Source organism: Hyla sarda, unplaced genomic scaffold (genome assembly GCF_029499605.1).
Source record: "Hyla sarda isolate aHylSar1 unplaced genomic scaffold, aHylSar1.hap1 scaffold_516, whole genome shotgun sequence".
NCBI lineage: Eukaryota > Metazoa > Chordata > Amphibia > Anura > Hylidae > Hyla > Hyla sarda.
This window is the reverse complement of record NW_026610527.1, coordinates 87,322-100,855: the sequence shown is the minus strand read 5'-3', so window position 1 is coordinate 100,855 and position 13,534 is coordinate 87,322. Positions and strand designations below refer to the sequence as shown.

General features: G+C 47.6%; 1 protein-coding gene across 6 annotated transcripts in view; it reads left to right on the top strand.

The window, feature by feature from the left end:
- Positions 1–13,534, top strand: part of SERGEF (secretion regulating guanine nucleotide exchange factor) — a 136,323-nt gene that overhangs the window by 89,444 nt on the left and 33,345 nt on the right. The window contains exon 11 of one of the 6 annotated variants that reach the window (XM_056553980.1): positions 2,820–3,003. The exons of the other annotated variants lie outside the window; for them this stretch is intronic. The gene's annotated coding sequence lies outside the window, so the exon portion shown is untranslated. Of the gene's footprint in view, positions 1–2,819; positions 3,004–13,534 lie in introns of those variants that run through there. 6 annotated transcript variants of the gene reach the window in all.

The following is a 13,534-nucleotide window of genomic DNA, read 5'->3' as shown; positions in this document are numbered from 1 at the left end:
ATGGTCAGTGAGGTCTCTCCTGTAGAGTGTAAGCTCTTATGGTCAGTGAGGTCTCTCCTGTAGAGTGTAAGCTCTTATGATCAGTGAGGTCTCTCTCCTGTAGAGTGTAAGCTCTTATGATCAGTGAGGTCTCTCCTGTAGAGTGTAAGCTCTTATGGTCAGTGAGGTCTCTCCTGTAGAGTGTAAGCTCTTATGATCAGTGAGGTCTCTCCTGTAGAGTGTAAGCTCTTATGGTCAGTGAGGTCTCTCCTGTAGAGTGTAAGCTCTTATGATCAGTGAGGTCTCTCTCTCCTGTAGAGTGTAAGCTCTTATGATCAGTGAGGTCTCTCTCTCCTGTAGAGTGTAAGCTCTTATGATCAGTGAGGTCTCTCCTGTAGAGTGTAAGCTCTTATGGTCAGTGAGGTCTCTCCTGTAGAGTGTAAGCTCTTATGATCAGTGAGGTCTCTCCTGTAGAGTGTAAGCTCTTATGATCAGTGAGGTCTCTCTCCTGTAGAGTGTAAGCTCTTATGGTCAGTGAGGTCTCTCCTGTAGAGTGTAAGCTCTTATGGTCAGTGAGGTCTCTCTCTCCTGTAGAGTGTAAGCTCTTATGGTCAGTGAGGTCTCTCCTGTAGAGTGTAAGCTCTTATGGTCAGTGAGGTCTCTCTCTCCTGTAGAGTGTAAGCTCTTATGATCAGTGAGGTCTCTCCTGTAGAGTGTAAGCTCTTATGATCAGTGAGGTCTCTCCTGTAGAGTGTAAGCTCTTATGGTCAGTGAGGTCTCTCTCTCCTGTAGAGTGTAAGCTCTTATGGTCAGTGAGGTCTCTCCTGTAGAGTGTAAGCTCTTATGATCAGTGAGGTCTCTCCTGTAGAGTGTAAGCTCTTATGATCAGTGAGGTCTCTCCTGTAGAGTGTAAGCTCTTATGATCAGTGAGGTCTCTCTCTCCTGTAGAGTGTAAGCTCTTATGGTCAGTGAGGTCTCTCTCTCCTGTAGAGTGTAAGCTCTTATGGTCAGTGAGGTCTCTCCTGTAGAGTGTAAGCTCTTATGATCAGTGAGGTCTCTCCTGTAGAGTGTAAGCTCTTATGATCAGTGAGGTCTCTCTCTCCTGTAGAGTGTAAGCTCTTATGGTCAGTGAGGTCTCTCCTGTAGAGTGTAAGCTCTTATGATCAGTGAGGTCTCTCCTGTAGAGTGTAAGCTCTTATGATCAGTGAGGTCTCTCTCTCCTGTAGAGTGTAAGCTCTTATGATCAGTGAGGTCTCTCCTGTAGAGTGTAAGCTCTTATGGTCAGTGAGGTCTCTCTCTCTCCTGTAGAGTGTAAGCTCTTATGGTCAGTGAGGTCTCTCTCTCCTGTAGAGTGTAAGCTCTTATGGTCAGTGAGGTCTCTCTCTCCTGTAGAGTGTAAGCTCTTATGATCAGTGAGGTCTCTCCTGTAGAGTGTAAGCTCTTATGGTCAGTGAGGTCTCTCTCTCCTGTAGAGTGTAAGCTCTTATGGTCAGTGAGGTCTCTCTCTCCTGTAGAGTGTAAGCTCTTATGATCAGTGAGGTCTCTCTCTCCTGTAGAGTGTAAGCTCTTATGGTCAGTGAGGTCTCTCCTGTAGAGTGTAAGCTCTTATGATCAGTGAGGTCTCTCTCTCTCCTGTAGAGTCTAAGCTCTTATGATCAGTGAGGTCTCTCCTGTAGAGTGTAAGCTCTTATGGTCAGTGAGGTCTCTCTCCTGTAGAGTGTAAGCTCTTATGGTCAGTGAGGTCTCTCTCCTGTAGAGTGTAAGCTCTTATGATCAGTGAGGTCTCTCTCCTGTAGAGTGTAAGCTCTTATGGTCAGTGAGGTCTCTCTCCTGTAGAGTGTAAGCTCTTATGATCAGTGAGGTCTCTCTCCTGTAGAGTGTAAGCTCTTATGATCAGTGAGGTCTCTCCTGTAGAGTGTAAGCTCTTATGGTCAGTGAGGTCTCTCTCTCCTGTAGAGTGTAAGCTCTTATGATCAGTGAGGTCTCTCCTGTAGAGTGTAAGCTCTTATGGTCAGTGAGGTCTCTCTCTCTCCTGTAGAGTGTAAGCTCTTATGGTCAGTGAGGTCTCTCTCCTGTAGAGTGTAAGCTCTTATGGTCAGTGAGGTCTCTCTCTCCTGTAGAGTGTAAGCTCTTATGATCAGTGAGGTCTCTCTCTCCTGTAGAGTGTAAGCTCTTATGGTCAGTGAGGTCTCTCTCCTGTAGAGTGTAAGCTCTTATGGTCAGTGAGGTCTCTCTCCTGTAGAGTGTAAGCTCTTATGGTCAGTGAGGTCTCTCTCCTGTAGAGTGTAAGCTCTTATGGTCAGTGAGGTCTCTCTCTCCTGTAGAGTGTAAGCTCTTATGGTCAGTGAGGTCTCTCTCTCCTGTAGAGTGTAAGCTCCTATGGTCAATGAGGTCTCTCTCTCCTGTAGAGTGTAAGCTCCTATGGTCAGTGAGGTCTCTCTCTCCTGTAGAGTGTAAGCTTTTGTAGCCCTAATATAATACTTAATGATTATAGTCATGTGTTTTTGCTGCTGGGAAAATAAGGGCTCTTGGAGATTGTCCCAATACAGTGTCAGCTGGGGAGCAGCTCTTGTGTCCACGGCTTTAGTGTCGCAGTGTGTTGGTGATTGAATGGATGTGACACAGTTCTACCACTGGAGTGCGCTATTTCCCCATCTCATGTTGATGATGATCTTGGATACTTGTTCCATTCTCTGCTTGTCCTTCATTATGCTATCACAAGGTTGGTCAGATCTGCTCATTAACGGCATAGAAGCTCTAACATTGTACAGTGAAATGCTCTGCAGCTTTTCAGTAGAATTATTTTTTTTTTTTAATGCTTTATATTTGTTATTGAATAGAAATATCACTATTACATCCAGAGGCCCTAAACCTGTCGTGATGTTCATTGACCGGAGGAGAGGAACAGTATGATGATAATCTTATATAGCACGAAGATGAGTGAGGACCCCGATCAGAAGAGCTTACAATCTATGAGGAGGAGACAAGAGGAGTGAGGACCCTGATCACAAGAGCTTACAATCTATGAGGAGACAAGAGGAGTGAGGACCCTGATCACAAGAGCTTACAATCTATGAGGAGACAAGAGGAGTGAGGACCCTGATCACAAGAGCTTACAATCTATGAGGAGGAGACAAGAGGAGTGAGGATCCTGATCACAAGAGCTTACAATCTATGAGGAGGAGGAGACAAGAGGAGTGAGGATCCTGATCACAAGAGCTTACAATCTATGAGGAGGAGGAGACAAGAGGAGTGAGGACCCTGATCACAAGAGCTTACAATCTATGAGGAGACAAGAGGAGTGAGGATCCTGATCACAAGAGCTTACAATCTATGAGGAGGAGACAAGAGGAGTGAGGATCCTGATCACAAGAGCTTACAATCTATGAGGAGGAGGAGACAAGAGGAGTGAGGACCCTGATCACAAGAGCTTACAATCTATGAGGAGGAGGAGACAAGAGGAGTGAGGATCCTGATCACAAGAGCTTACAATCTATGAGGAGGAGGAGACAAGAGGAGTGAGGATCCTGATCACAAGAGCTTACAATCTATGAGGAGACAAGAGGAGTGAGGATCCTGATCACAAGAGCTTACAATCTATGAGGAGGAGGAGACAAGAGGAGTGAGGATCCTGATCACAAGAGCTTACAATCTATGAGGAGGAGGAGACAAGAGGAGTGAGGATCCTGATCACAAGAGCTTACAATCTATGAGGAGGAGAAGAGGAGTGAGGATCCTGATCACAAGAGCTTACAATCTATGAGGAGGAGAAGAGGAGTGAGGATCCTGATCACAAGAGCTTACAATCTATGAGGAGGAGACAAGAGGAGTGAGGATCCTGATCACAAGAGCTTACAATCTATGAGGAGGAGGAGACAAGAGGAGTGAGGATCCTGATCACAAGAGCTTACAATCTATGAGGAGGAGACAAGAGGAGTGAGGATCCTGATCACAAGAGCTTACAATCTATGAGGAGGAGGAGACAAGAGGAGTGAGGATCCTGATCACAAGAGCTTACAATCTATGAGGAGGAGACAAGAGGAGTGAGGATCCTGATCACAAGAGCTTACAATCTATGAGGAGGAGGAGACAAGAGGAGTGAGGATCCTGATCACAAGAGCTTACAATCTATGAGGAGACAAGAGGAGCGAGGATCCTGATCACAAGAGCTTACAATCTATGAGGAGGAGACACGAGGAGTGAGGATCCTGATCACAAGAGCTTACAATCTATGAGGAGACAAGAGGAGCGAGGATCCTGATCACAAGAGCTTACAATCTATGAGGAGGAGACAAGAGGAGTGAGGATCCTGATCACAAGAGCTTACAATCTATGAGGAGGAGGAGACAAGAGGAGTGAGGATCCTGATCACAAGAGCTTACAATCTATGAGGAGACAAGAGGAGTGAGGATCCTGATCACAAGAGCTTACAATCTATGAGGAGGAGAGAAGAGGAGTGAGGATCCTGATCACAAGAGCTTACAATCTATGAGGAGGAGGAGACAAGAGGAGTGAGGATCCTGATCACAAGAGCTTACAATCTATGAGGAGGAGGAGACAAGAGGAGTGAGGATCCTGATCACAAGAGCTTACAATCTATGAGGAGACAAGAGGAGTGAGGATCCTGATCACAAGAGCTTACAATCTATGAGGAGGAGGAGACAAGAGGAGTGAGGATCCTGATCACAAGAGCTTACAATCTATGAGGAGGAGGAGACAAGAGGAGTGAGGATCCTGATCACAAGAGCTTACAATCTATGAGGAGGAGAAGAGGAGTGAGGATCCTGATCACAAGAGCTTACAATCTATGAGGAGGAGAAGAGGAGTGAGGATCCTGATCACAAGAGCTTACAATCTATGAGGAGGAGGAGACAAGAGGAGTGAGGATCCTGATCACAAGAGCTTACAATCTATGAGGAGGAGGAGACAAGAGGAGTGAGGACCCTGATCACAAGAGCTTACAATCTATGAGGAGACAAGAGGAGTGAGGATCCTGATCACAAGAGCTTACAATCTATGAGGAGGAGACAAGAGGAGTGAGGATCCTGATCACAAGAGCTTACAATCTATGAGGAGGAGGAGACAAGAGGAGTGAGGATCCTGATCACAAGAGCTTACAATCTATGAGGAAATAGCAGACACGAGGAGTGAGGATCCTGATCACAAGAGCTTACAATCTATGAGGAGGAGGAGAGGAGTGAGGATCCTGATCACAAGAGCTTACAATCTATGAGGAGGAGACACGAGGAGTGAGGATCCTGATCACAAGAGCTTACAATCTATGAGGAGGAGACAAGAGGAGTGAGGATCCTGATCACAAGAGCTTACAATCTATGAGGAGACAAGAGGAGTGAGGATCCTGATCACAAGAGCTTACAATCTATGAGGAGGAGAAGAGGAGTGAGGATCCTGATCACAAGAGCTTACAATCTATGAGGAGGAGGAGACAAGAGGAGTGAGGATCCTGATCACAAGAGCTTACAATCTATGAGGAGACAAGAGGAGTGAGGATCCTGATCACAAGAGCTTACAATCTATGAGGAGACAAGAGGAGTGAGGATCCTGATCACAAGAGCTTACAATCTATGAGGAGGAGACAAGAGGAGTGAGGATCCTGATCACAAGAGCTTACAATCTATGAGGAGGAGGAGACAAGAGGAGTGAGGATCCTGATCACAAGAGCTTACAATCTATGAGGAGACAAGAGGAGTGAGGATCCTGATCACAAGAGCTTACAATCTATGAGGAGACAAGAGGAGTGAGGATCCTGATCACAAGAGCTTACAATCTATGAGGAGACAAGAGGAGTGAGGATCCTGATCACAAGAGCTTACAATCTATGAGGAGACAAGAGGAGTGAGGACCCTGATCACAAGAGCTTACAATCTATGAGGAGGAGGAGACAAGAGGAGTGAGGATCCTGATCACAAGAGCTTACAATCTATGAGGAGGAGGAGACAAGAGGAGTGAGGACCCTGATCACAAGAGCTTACAATCTATGAGGAGGAGGAGACAAGAGGAGTGAGGATCCTGATCACAAGAGCTTACAATCTATGAGGAGGAGGAGACAAGAGGAGTGAGGATCCTGATCACAAGAGCTTACAATCTATGAGGAGGAGACAAGAGGAGTGAGGATCCTGATCACAAGAGCTTACAATCTATGAGGAGACAAGAGGAGTGAGGATCCTGATCACAAGAGCTTACAATCTATGAGGAGACAAGAGGAGTGAGGATCCTGATCACAAGAGCTTACAATCTATGAGGAGGAGACAAGAGGAGTGAGGATCCTGATCACAAGAGCTTACAATCTATGAGGAGGAGGAGACAAGAGGAGTGAGGATCCTGATCACAAGAGCTTACAATCTATGAGGAGGAGAGAAGAGGAGTGAGGATCCTGATCACAAGAGCTTACAATCTATGAGGAGGAGAAGAGGAGTGAGGATCCTGATCACAAGAGCTTACAATCTATGAGGAGACAAGAGGAGTGAGGATCCTGATCACAAGAGCTTACAATCTATGAGGAGGAGGAGACAAGAGGAGTGAGGATCCTGATCACAAGAGCTTACAATCTATGAGGAGGAGAGAAGAGGAGTGAGGATCCTGATCACAAGAGCTTACAATCTATGAGGAGGAGGAGACAAGAGGAGTGAGGATCCTGATCACAAGAGCTTACAATCTATGAGGAGGAGGAGACAAGAGGAGTGAGGATCCTGATCACAAGAGCTTACAATCTATGAGGAGACAAGAGGAGTGAGGATCCTGATCACAAGAGCTTACAATCTATGAGGAGGAGGAGACAAGAGGAGTGAGGATCCTGATCACAAGAGCTTACAATCTATGAGGAGGAGGAGACAAGAGGAGTGAGGATCCTGATCACAAGAGCTTACAATCTATGAGGAGGAGAAGAGGAGTGAGGATCCTGATCACAAGAGCTTACAATCTATGAGGAGGAGAAGAGGAGTGAGGATCCTGATCACAAGAGCTTACAATCTATGAGGAGGAGAAGAGGAGTGAGGATCCTGATCACAAGAGCTTACAATCTATGAGGAGGAGGAGACAAGAGGAGTGAGGATCCTGATCACAAGAGCTTACAATCTATGAGGAGGAGACAAGAGGAGTGAGGATCCTGATCACAAGAGCTTACAATCTATGAGGAGGAGACAAGAGGAGTGAGGATCCTGATCACAAGAGCTTACAATCTATGAGGAGGAGACAAGAGGAGTGAGGATCCTGATCACAAGAGCTTACAATCTATGAGGAGACAAGAGGAGTGAGGATCCTGATCACAAGAGCTTACAATCTATGAGGAGGAGACAAGAGGAGCGAGGATCCTGATCACAAGAGCTTACAATCTATGAGGAGGAGGAGAGGAGTGAGGATCCTGATCACAAGAGCTTACAATCTATGAGGAGGAGACAAGAGGAGTGAGGATCCTGATCACAAGAGCTTACAATCTATGAGGAGGAGGAGAGGAGTGAGGATCCTGATCACAAGAGCTTACAATCTATGAGGAGGAGACACGAGGAGTGAGGATCCTGATCACAAGAGCTTACAATCTATGAGGAGGAGACAAGAGGAGTGAGGATCCTGATCACAAGAGCTTACAATCTATGAGGAGACAAGAGGAGTGAGGATCCTGATCACAAGAGCTTACAATCTATGAGGAGGAGACAAGAGGAGTGAGGATCCTGATCACAAGAGCTTACAATCTATGAGGAGACAAGAGGAGTGAGGATCCTGATCACAAGAGCTTACAATCTATGAGGAGACAAGAGGAGTGAGGACCCTGATCACAAGAGCTTACAATCTATGAGGAGGAGGAGACAAGAGGAGTGAGGATCCTGATCACAAGAGCTTACAATCTATGAGGAGGAGGAGACAAGAGGAGTGAGGATCCTGATCACAAGAGCTTACAATCTATGAGGAGGAGGAGACAAGAGGAGTGAGGACCCTGATCACAAGAGCTTACAATCTATGAGGAGGAGGAGACAAGAGGAGTGAGGATCCTGATCACAAGAGCTTACAATCTATGAGGAGGACAAGAGGAGTGAGGATCCTGATCACAAGAGCTTACAATCTATGAGGAGGAGGAGACAAGAGGAGTGAGGATCCTGATCACAAGAGCTTACAATCTATGAGGAGGAGACAAGAGGAGTGAGGATCCTGATCACAAGAGCTTACAATCTATGAGGAGACAAGAGGAGTGAGGATCCTGATCACAAGAGCTTACAATCTATGAGGAGGAGACAAGAGGAGTGAGGATCCTGATCACAAGAGCTTACAATCTATGAGGAGGAGGAGACAAGAGGAGTGAGGATCCTGATCACAAGAGCTTACAATCTATGAGGAGGAGAGAAGAGGAGTGAGGATCCTGATCACAAGAGCTTACAATCTATGAGGAGGAGGAGACAAGAGGAGTGAGGATCCTGATCACAAGAGCTTACAATCTATGAGGAGACAAGAGGAGTGAGGATCCTGATCACAAGAGCTTACAATCTATGAGGAGGAGGAGACAAGAGGAGTGAGGATCCTGATCACAAGAGCTTACAATCTATGAGGAGGAGAAGAGGAGTGAGGATCCTGATCACAAGAGCTTACAATCTATGAGGAGGAGACAAGAGGAGTGAGGATCCTGATCACAAGAGCTTACAATCTATGAGGAGGAGACAAGAGGAGTGAGGATCCTGATCACAAGAGCTTACAATCTATGAGGAGGAGAAGAGGAGTGAGGATCCTGATCACAAGAGCTTACAATCTATGAGGAGGAGACAAGAGGAGTGAGGATCCTGATCACAAGAGCTTACAATCTATGAGGAGGAGGAGACAAGAGGAGTGAGGATCCTGATCACAAGAGCTTACAATCTATGAGGAGACAAGAGGAGTGAGGATCCTGATCACAAGAGCTTACAATCTATGAGGAGGAGAAGAGGAGTGAGGATCCTGATCACAAGAGCTTACAATCTATGAGGAGGAGACAAGAGGAGTGAGGATCCTGATCACAAGAGCTTACAATCTATGAGGAGGAGGAGACAAGAGGAGTGAGGATCCTGATCACAAGAGCTTACAATCTATGAGGAGGAGAAGAGGAGTGAGGATCCTGATCACAAGAGCTTACAATCTATGAGGAGGAGAAGAGGAGTGAGGATGAGCCTTGTTTTCACTTGTATTAAGGACATTACATAAAGTTGGATCGGCCTGTAGTGGGGTTTTCCACTGTGATTTTGAGTGTGACTCCATATCCAGACCTCCATGGGTTGATAAATTTGATTTCCATTGATAATTTTTGTGTCATTTTGTTGTCAACATATTTAACTATGTAAAGATGAAAATATTTCATACGATTAGTTCATTCAGATCTAGGATGTGTTATCTTAATGTTCCCTTTATTTTTTTAAGCAGTGTATTTGTTTCTTGTGTGCAAGATTTAGAATCAGGTGCAGAATTTGTACATATTTCTACATGAATGCTCCATTTGTTGGCATCTCTGATGAGTAGTGATGTCCTCAGGGAAGCCTCATCATAGATGAATGAGCCTATAAACAATTATGAATTCAGCATCCAAATATAGAACCTTAAAGAATGTTTAACCCATGAGCCAAGAAGAGTCTGTAGTAAAGACATAGACAATTGTCAGCGGGATCCGCAGCATATCCAAACCACCGCACAGTTCTAAAAGGAACCCACTAACTTCAAGGACCCCCTCTGTGATTCTGTGCAGGCCATTAGAGTGATAGGAAAATACATAACCCATCCACATACAGGGTTCCATATACACTAGATGCAGAATCTAAGCTTAAAACTTCTTCTAGTTTCTTCAATATACAAAGACCCATTTATTCATTTATTAACACAAGGGAATTTCAAGCCTCTTAATGACCTCAAAGATCATAACTAAGAATGTATTCCCAGAAGACTGCTACTGTAACTTAACATTTACCTTATCCCCCCCCCCCCCCCCCCCAAAAAAAATGGATCTGACTTGTGGTAGAACTTTCATACATTGAAGGGGCCAAATTGATACAATATGGCATACGCAGGCACTCCATATCCACAAGAAAGGAAACCTACTATTGTTGTATTGTGGAAATCTTTTTTGTTTTGCTATTTTATGATTTGCCTAGTGTGCTCAAATGTTAGCAAGAGGGTATACAAAATCTAAACCCCATTATATGGGGCCCTGTGACCAGAAGTCTGAGTCTGTCTGTACAAAGTTGTTTCTTTTTGTAGTTGTGAATATTGTTCATGTAGAGGTACCATCCTGTACGTGTCATTGAAAAGAGGCACAATAATTATTTCTGGTAAGTTTTCTTGAGGCTATAGTTGCATAGTAAAGGTTAATAGAGTAATGGTACCTCTATTCTCCTCTGTTTATAGGTCTTAACATGCACCTATAGGATATACTGTAAATTGGATTGGTCTGTGCCTCTTCTGTGGGTCTAGTGCTTCTCTTGGGTCCAGTCCTCTTCTGTGGGTCCAGCCCTCCTCTGTGGGTCCAGCCCTCCTCTGTGGGTCCAGCCCTCCTCTGTGGGTCCATCCCTCCTCTGTGGGTCCATCCCTCCTCTGTGGGTCCAGCCCTCCTCTGTGGGTCCAGCCCTCCTCTGTGGGTCCATCCCTCCTCTATGGGTCCAGCCCTTCTCTGTGGGTCCAGCCCTCCTCTGTGGGTCCAGACCTTCTCTGTGGGTCCATCCCTCCTCTGTGGGTCCAGCCCTCCTCTGTGGGTCCAGCCCTCCTCTGTGGGTCCATCCCTCCTCTATGGGTCCATCCCTCCTCTATGGGTCCATCCCTCCTCTATGGGTCCAGCCCTTCTCTATGGGTCCAGCCCTTCTCTGTGGGTCCAGCCCTCCTCTGTGGGTCCATCCCTCCTCTGTGGGTCCAGACCTTCTCTGTGGGTCCATCCCTCCTCTGTGGGTCCAGCCCTCCTCTGTGGGTCCAGCCCTCCTCTGTGGGTCCATCCCTCCTCTATGGGTCCATCCCTCCTCTATGGGTCCAGCCCTTCTCTGTGGGTCCATCCCTCCTCTGTGGGTTCAGCCCTCCTCTGTGGGTCCAGCCCTTCTCTGTGGTTCCAGCCCTTCTCTGTGGGTCCAGCCCTCCTCTGTGGGTCCAGCCCTTCTCTGTGGGTCCAGCCCTCCTCTGTGGGTCCATCCCTCCTCTGTGGGTCCAGCCCTTCTCTGTGGGTCCAGCCCTTCTCTGTGGGTCCAGCCCTTCTCTGTGGGTCCAGCCCTTCTCTGTGGGTCCAGCCCTTCTCTGTGGGTCCAGCCCTCCTCTGTGGGTCCAGCCCTTCTCTGTGGGTCCATCCCTCCTCTGTGGGTCCATCCCTCCTCTGTGGGTCCAGCCCTCCTCTGTGGGTCCAGCCCTTCTCTGTGGTTCCAGCCCTTCTCTGTGGTTCCAGCCCTTCTCTGTGGGTCCAGCCCTCCTCTGTGGGTCCAGCCCTTCTCTGTGGGTCCAGCCCTCCTCTGTGGGTCCAGCCCTTCTCTGTGGGTCCATCCCTCCTCTGTGGGTCCATCCCTCCTCTGTGGGTCCATCCCTCCTCTGTGGGTCCAGCCCTTCTCTGTGGGTCCAGCCCTCCTCTGTGGGTCCAGCCCTTCTCTGTGGTTCCAGCCCTTCTCTGTGGGTCCAGCCCTCCTCTGTGGGTCCAGCCCTCCTCTGTGGGTCCAGCCCTTCTCTGTGGGTCCATCCCTCCTCTGTGGGTCCATCCCTCCTCTGTGGGTCCATCCCTTCTCTGTGGGTCCAGCCCTCCTCTGTGGGTCCAGCCCTTCTCTGTGGGTCCATCCCTCCTCTGTGGGTCCAGCCCTCCTCTGTGGGTCCAGCCCTTCTCTGTGGGTCCATCCCTCCTCTGTGGGTCCATCCCTCCTCTGTGGGTCCAGCCCTTCTCTGTGGGTCCAGCCCTCCTCTGTGGGTCCAGCCCTTCTCTGTGGTTCCAGCCCTTCTCTGTGGGTCCATCCCTCCTCTGTGGGTCCATCCCTCCTCTGTGGGTCCAGCCCTTCTCTGTGGGTCCAGCCCTCCTCTGTGGGTCCAGCCCTTCTCTGTGGGTCCAGCCCTCCTCTGTGGGTCCAGCCCTCCTCTGTGGGTCCAGCCCTTCTCTGTGGGTCCAGCCCTTCTCTGTGGGTCCAGCCCTTCTCTGTGGGTCCATCCCTCCTCTGTGGGTCCATCCCTTCTCTGTGGGTCCATCCCTCCTCTGTGGGTCCATCCCTCCTCTGTGGGTCCAGCCCTTCTCTGTGGGTCCAGCCCTCCTCTGTGGGTCCAGCCCTCCTCTGTGGGTCCAGCCCTCCTCTGTGGGTCCAGCCCTCCTCTGTGGGTCCAGCCCTTCTCTGTGGTTCCAGCCCTTCTCTGTGGTTCCAGCCCTTCTCTGTGGGTCCAGCCCTCCTCTGTGGGTCCAGCCCTTCTCTGTGGGTCCAGCCCTTCTCTGTGGTTCCAGCCCTCCTTTGTGGGTTCTAGGTATTTTTTATATTAGTCATTTGCTATGTCTTAAATGGTCACTGTTGTTTCAAAGTACTTCACTTCATTTTCTTTGTGATTATTACATTTTTTGTAAATTGCTTAATTTACCAAAGTGATTAAAAAATCTCTATGGTCTTGACCTCTGGAATCCACTCTCTGTTAGGGGAATGTAAGTCGGGTGGGACTTAGCTAGTGCAGATATGAAACTTACAGTGGGGGTTGAACTCAGGTGGTGCAGAAGCAGAAGTGGAGGTGGAGTTTAGGAAGTGCAAGGATGGAAACCAGTGGGGTTAGGGTTTTGATACTGCTCTACACAGGAGAAAAGGAAAGAGCCTGGGCTGTTTAGCTACTATCTGTGAGTCTGTTTACCTCCTCCACACTGTCCTGAAAGTTAAATAAAGGCTTCCTTACATTAGTTCAGCACTCTGTATAACCTCTTTATTGCAGTGCTGCAGCTGTTTCTTTCAGTTTTGCTCCCATAGCATCTTGTAAACTCATCAGTAACCCCTTTATCCTCCACATGCCATTTTAAAGTAGTGTACTGTAAATCATGCCCCAGTTTGTTCAGTTTGGTGCACTTTCACCAGCACTATGTCATAGCAAAGTTAAGTAGGTGCTGTACTGTGATTTCCCAGGCACGTAAGGGAAAGGAAGTCCCTGTGTGTGTACTACTGGTAAATGGACCATCTTTGGTCCTACCCCCTAAGAATGAGAAAAAGCTGTGCACTTTGGGTTGGGCTGTCAGGGGCTCAATAACAGCAGTGACAGCACTAACATCACCTTGAACATCATCCAGTAAGAAATGCTCATCTCACAGCATTCATTCTAACACACCTGTACCCAGTCTCTGCAGTGTTTTATATCTTATCCACCAGTGATGCTCTCTGTTCCAAAGCAATAAATCATATAGTAGCCAAAGAACAAGACAAAAGATCAGGGCACTCACCATGGTGCAAGTGGTAAGAGACAGTATTGGGAAGGGGACGTTCTCTGGGCAATGACTGAATAAAGGACACCCAGCAAGACAACACATGGTAAGTGCCCATGTCATTTATTCTTGTGCTTTGGTTACTAACATCCCCTTGTCATTGCTCTGAAGGGTTAATCTCGCCAAATA